Consider the following 6,281-nt stretch of genomic DNA (forward strand, 5'->3'; position numbering starts at 1 on the left):
TAAAGCAAAGCTTTCTACCTCTACCCCCCAATGGTTCTTTCGCGACCGTTGGTGTCACCAGAAAACTCCAGCGAACAAATAAAAGAATTTACCGGCACCGCCGGGAATCGAACCTCGAACTATATATATATACCCTCATAAAAAATCCTGTTGTGTTTTTGATGTATTTCTGTAGAGTTTTGTCTTCCTCTTGTGTAAGATTTTGTAGAGTTTGTGAAGAATTTTTTTGACGAGCTCTTGACGTGTTTCAACAAGTATTTGGCCACGGAGTTTCTGTAGAGAGTTTGACGAGTGATTTTCTGTAGAACTTATGATGTATTTTTGCAGCCTTTTTAAGAACATTTATGCGTACTTCTTGATGCACTTCTCATGGAGTTTCTGTAGAGAGTTTGACAAGTGATTTTCTGTAGAACTTCTGATGTATTTTTGCAGCCTTTTTAAGTAGATTTATGTGTACTTCTTGGTGCACTTCTATGGCTTTTATGATGACATCTTATGTACTTCATGACGTATTCTTACGGAGCTTCTTCATTTATTTCTGCGTACTTCCTGACGTGTTCTTGCCATTTTTGTAATGGGTTTCTTGAACTACGTGAATATTTTAGGTCAGCAAATTGATACATAATTACACATTTTACGCTTTGCTGCAAGTAAGTGTTATTGGGCAAAATACGGGCATTTTTGGCAGTCACAAGATGTAAATCGCCAGCATTGATAGTCACACATAAATTTAGTCAGACAGCGACAGCTAGCTGAAAGGCCAGCCAGTCAAAGGTGCTGAAATATACAAGCAGAGACAAAACTCAGCGACTCACGATTGATTTAATTCTGAGACAGAACTATGCAGCTGACTGACCGACAGCCTTGATTTTCCGTGACACTACGGACAGGAGGGTCCCCTTGATTAGCTGCTGTGGCACGGCAAACTTGGCACATGTGCAGCCTGGAAAGAAAGAAAAAGCAAGCTGATATCAGAATACAACATATCAAAAGTAACATTTTTTTTAAAATATCCTTTTTTTGCTGAAGTTCTGTTTTTAGTTTGACTCTCTTCGATGCTGATATTTAGCCCATTTTTAATTTCCTTAAATGCTAATTTGATGATAAATTGTTAGCAAGAATACACTAATTCTCATTTGAATACTTGTGTCATTGCTTGAATTTTTTAAGGTTGCATGTGTGCCAAATTATTTTTACATGAACCGTACCAGCAGTGGTAGTAATTCAAAAGATTTTGCTCACATGTATATGATCTCTCAGTATAAAAAGCCACCTCATGTCACCAGACGTTCGGCACCAGCAAAAATGACTGAAGGCTAATAAAGTTTTATCTGAATCCCCAGAATGACAGGTTACCTGCCAAAAAAAGCTATCCAATGAAAGCACCCATGACTTGGGTTCACTTATGAATAATGTTTGGACACCTAAATAGCTTGTGCGCCTGTATACACAGGACACCTATGCGGTTGTCATTCTCATTCTCTGCATATGTCCGTTGTTATGTCTTGTGCAGTTCTAAGTAGCTGGCACACATGACAAGCCCAACAATTTGTTTTAGGCAATATAGATGTCCACAGGACCACTGCTGTACAAGGAAGGCTCATTACGTGTAAAAAGTACTGATTATTATTTTGTTGTAAGCAGCTATTATGCAGCTTCGATGTCTGCTCTCTATCAATTATCATCAGTTATTTTGCAATGCCTTTACGTTTTTTTAGCTTTCAAATTCATTCACTGCTGAGACGTGTGAACGAAAGTTTGATCCCCCGCTTAAGCGGGCGAACATGTGGATCCCCCGCTTTCATAGACGAGAAATATCCAAAATACTATCCACATTAAAAACCACTGTTCTGAACGATGTGCAGGAAACAAGTTGCCGTAATTTATGGACAATTTATGCTCAGATGTCAGCTATTTTGAACGCATAGTATTCTATGGCTAGCAACACATAGTGTTGTACGGCTTCGAGCAAATTTTCATTCATGGTTTTTTACCACAGTAGCTTTTTCCAATGCAAAAAACCACTAATGCCATGATGGACATTCCATAATAGTTAGCCTGAAGACGAAATACATATAAGCAAAACTCTTCCAACCTACTACCATTGGTAGCGTGGTTCATGTCAACACTGCTTAGTATGCTGGCAAGGCGGCCTTGGGCAGACATAAGGAAAAACACAAATTCACAAAGAAAAGTTACAGAGCTTCCTTAAATATATTCGGTTCGTTTCAACGAAAAAATTAATGCAGGTGAAAAAACTGTTGAAAGGAGGAGAGACTAAGCGGCACAGAAAACGACCTGCCTTGTGCTGCCGTAAAGGGTGCCAAATAGAACAAAAATAAAACAAAGGACGCTGTCCGTGTGGGGAGACGTGAGCCAAAGCTGAGCAAAAATAAGCAATGGGGTGAACTATTTTGTCATGAGCAGCGCCAACAAACCAAAATGTACAACTGTAGTAACGCTGGTAAATAATCAGCTCCACAGTGCAAAACATACAGAACAAAGGGACAAGAAAACACAGGACAGGCTATGAAGTTACACAAAAATATGCCGCCAATAGATGCACAAAAACAACATTTAACCCGATGAAAGCCTCGGGCATTATTGGGTTAAGTTTCTCTCATTTTTTGTATGCATGCTGGGTATACATTTTTGTGCAACTCCAATAAGTTTATTTTAGTTGACATTCAGAGCTTGTCCCATGTTTTCTTTTCCCTCTGTCTAGTCGGTTTGTGCTGAGGATATAGACATGCACAATTGCAAGAAACGCAATAAAGACGAATAAACTACAATTGCTACACACTACGTGAAAGTCCCTAATAAGGATTTCTGTCCAAAAACTTTTAAGTAAGCATTGAACCAAATATTTCAAACCTGGAGCTATACTAACAGCTTACTGTGTATGAAGAGATCTGTGAAGGAAGTTTGAACAGCAAGAGGTACGGATAATGCATGTTGTCATATTTATAGCTTTAATAGCAGCAAAAAAGACAACAGAAATTTTTTGAGTAAGTTTTATGTTTCAAATGTCCCTATCAACGTGCACGGCTACGGATAAAACGTCACCTGACAATTACTACCAACCAAACTTCGCACGCCCACAGAATAGTCATCAGGCACAAATATGTATGTGAAATATTTCCTTTTCTTTACTGTTCATGCTCTTATTGGAGCAGCCAAACGTACACTGGCACTAAATATTGAGTAGAAAGTGTTCGCAATTTACATTAAATACAGTAGTCAAATCCCGTCAACCCTAATAAACAGAGCAATAAATCCTTCAAGTAAATTTTGCAAAAAGCCATAACTTGCTTGATGCTTGAAAAAGTTTTCTAGCAAAAGAATATGTTACCAGGCAAATTGCCGCTTGTAAAACATGAAAAAAAAAACAGCATGAAAATTGGACCTAAGCTCACAATTGCAAAAACACAGGACAAGAACAAGTGCTATTTCTCAGCTGTTCATCAACACAAAGAATGTATATATGCACCGAAATATCGCGCTGGTTCCCAAATGCTTCAATAATGCCAGGCGTTTCGAACAGGCCGAACTTCCCGACATCCCTATGTGCATCCAAAACAAAAAATTGTGTGTAAGGTGTTGAACCAAGATTTATTTTTCCCTGTTTGCGTCACACAATTCATTAATGATTTAGCCAACAAAATGGGCACTGACCACTTGCGACAGGTAAAATTGCGATTTGGCCCACTTGCCCACCATTTCCTCCCCATTGTGGGGCGTGAAATCGTGACCAGCAATTCAGTGGGGCTAGGATTTTAGGGCAAAGCAGATACCAACCAGCCCACAAGTTCATTAAAGCTTTTATGAAGGGATGCTCAGCAGGGCACTACTGTTAAGTTGAATCGGTCTGAAGTTTTTTCATGCATATTTAATTTTTTTTACCATTACGCGCACTGCTTCGGTTGACGAGAGGGATGATCTGCCCTTATAAATCCAACTTGGGGGTTCTACGCGCTGAAGCTATAGCTGGTCTTGTGGGGTACAGTAGTGAAGAGCCGGTACTTTCGTTTTTTTTTCTTTCATTCCAAAATTGGCTGCCGTGGCCGAAAGAACCTCTTGAAATGGTTGGCATCATTCGAGATTCAGCAGCACATCTGCGTCTCCACAAAAGTTCAGTATATAAATACATTTAGTGTGCAATAAACAAATGAGAGTCAGCTCGTACCTTGTGTTGTTTAGATTGTAAATCTACATCAAGCATTCGCAGTGCTACGTTGTGTCGGAAAAAATCTAATCTGCACAAATAGTCACCAAAAACAGCACTGGTGTAAGATTGCTTAAACACCTTCAAAGAGTCCTAGCGAAAAAATGACGACTTCAGATTACTGAAATTCCGTTGTGCATGTAACAGGAAGACGAGGTCTGTAAAAACCATAAAAGGAACGTGTTCACCCACTTTTGCATAGACTGCCAAACAGTCGGCGGTGCCCGATGAGGAAACAGCCTCGGTCCTTGAAGTAGGCCGCACCAAGAAGTCATTTTGAATGCAAGTTGCACCAGTCAGCAGCCTGCAACATGTAAGTTATTAGAAAACGACAGGCCAGACACCAGAATCATACTCTGCCTTAAACCTGCGAAATCCCAAATGCTGCGTTACTCTGATCACCAAGGTGTGTTGCACACTAAAATTCATTAAGCTGGAAATTCCGTAAGTGACCCAAATTTAACAGCCATTCTTGAATATTTTTACTTGGTTCTGAATGGTTAATTTACGTTTGAGATGCTACAGTAAGAGTACGAAGCGCAACCAGCGCTACTCATACTACTGTACCAGTTACGACATGCGTGTAGTTCTGACGTTACAAATAAATTCAGGTTCCATACACTTTGTTCATTCCAACATGTCACGACCAAACTGAGCGTTCAAAAAGATTAATCATTCAATCGAAACGCGAAAAAAAAACATCCAGATGGCATTCTAATCTAATGCTGTACGCTCGGAAATCACTCGATTTATTATTTTATTCTAATGCTACACGCACGGCAATAATTCAATTTATTGTGCACGTTTTTTAACTGAAAACTATTATGGCGAAAAAAAAACGGCATCTGCAGAAACGAAACAAAAACCAAGAGTGCATATCACGCTAAAAGTACACGATGTGCGGTTAATGCACACACACTTATATTCGTACCCGCACTCATATTCTCATATTCGCACTCTCCAGCTTCCCTTATTTCATTTTATATCAAAACATTCGGCTAGCAAAACAGAACAGGACACACAAACAGAACAGGACACACACACACTTCACCAAACACAGGGCTAGAAATTGCGTGAGAATTGATTCTGTTTACACACGCAAGGTACAAAGGTCTACCGACAGATCTGCGCAACGAACAAAGCGAGTCACTGAAATCGTTAGTACTAACCGCTTACGCGGGCCGCAGTTCGAGAGCAACTCTGCTACGATAAATGCATATGACAAGAAAATAAAGTTCACTAGTACTCACTTACCTTCACTACTTCGCAGTATTTCTTCGTCCGGTAGATAAATCCATGGTAGTCAAATCACCGAAACAACGAAAGTTGAAGGCGTGCACACCCGTGCTGTCAACGGCCAGTAGCACGCGAACCGATACGGAGTGCACATAGGACGGTCGGGCTCGCCGCGCAGCACTTTCCTGTCTCATGTTCGTCCGAGGGAAAAACTAGTTCCTGAAATGACACCCACCTTTAAAAAAACGCGTGGCGAAATAGATGCCCAAGTTATTGGTAAATACAGATATTAGTTGCCAATTATATACAAGAAAAGCTTGAGCGTGGGGGTTTTTTAAAGGAAACAGTAATTGTACCGACAATGTAGATTACGGCATATTATATACAGCTGGCGTGGGGTGGCGGGCGCCGTAATTTTACGGTTTGTTCTGAGGCCGCTACCACTAGCAGCGCACTTTCCGCCCTTTCGCGCGTCGACATCGCCCCGCGTTGACGGTGTCGGCAAATGCACGGCGACGTGAGCTGACGGGGGAGCGCCAGAAAGCATCCGAAAGCAGACGATACGTCCGGATTCCATGTCCATCTCCTGGTTTGGGGTCATTACTTTCGCAAAAAACAATCAATTTCTTTTTAACTACGGTAATCGGGTGCCTTGAGGCAAATTACAAGCTATTTCTGTTCGAAAGTGCGCATTCCTTCGTGGCTAGCTTGGCTTCTATCGGGGAGACCGGGGATTTCGGATAGCTTTTTGTGAGTTAAATACGGGAACTTTGGCTACATCGCTTGTAGTGTTAGCATTATGGGCTTGTCTGCAAGATCG

The 6,281-nt window shown here is 40.9% G+C and overlaps 1 long non-coding RNA gene across 1 annotated transcript; it reads right to left on the bottom strand.

Annotated features, from left to right (window-relative positions):
• Positions 1 to 806: 806 nt before the first annotated feature.
• On the bottom strand, positions 807 to 5,608 carry LOC144165142 (uncharacterized). The gene is made up of 3 exons (XR_013321382.1): positions 5,480 to 5,608; positions 4,418 to 4,529; positions 807 to 943 (listed from the first exon to the last, which is right to left on the bottom strand). It is a non-coding gene; the product is annotated as an uncharacterized LOC144165142 (long non-coding RNA).
• Between the last annotated feature and the right edge of the window lie 673 nt (positions 5,609 to 6,281).

The sequence above is a fragment of the Haemaphysalis longicornis genome, unplaced genomic scaffold (genome assembly GCF_048455015.1).
Source record: "Haemaphysalis longicornis isolate Haplotype H1 unplaced genomic scaffold, Haemaphysalis longicornis Haplotype H1 scaffold_1, whole genome shotgun sequence".
Lineage (NCBI taxonomy): Eukaryota > Metazoa > Arthropoda > Arachnida > Ixodida > Ixodidae > Haemaphysalis > Haemaphysalis longicornis.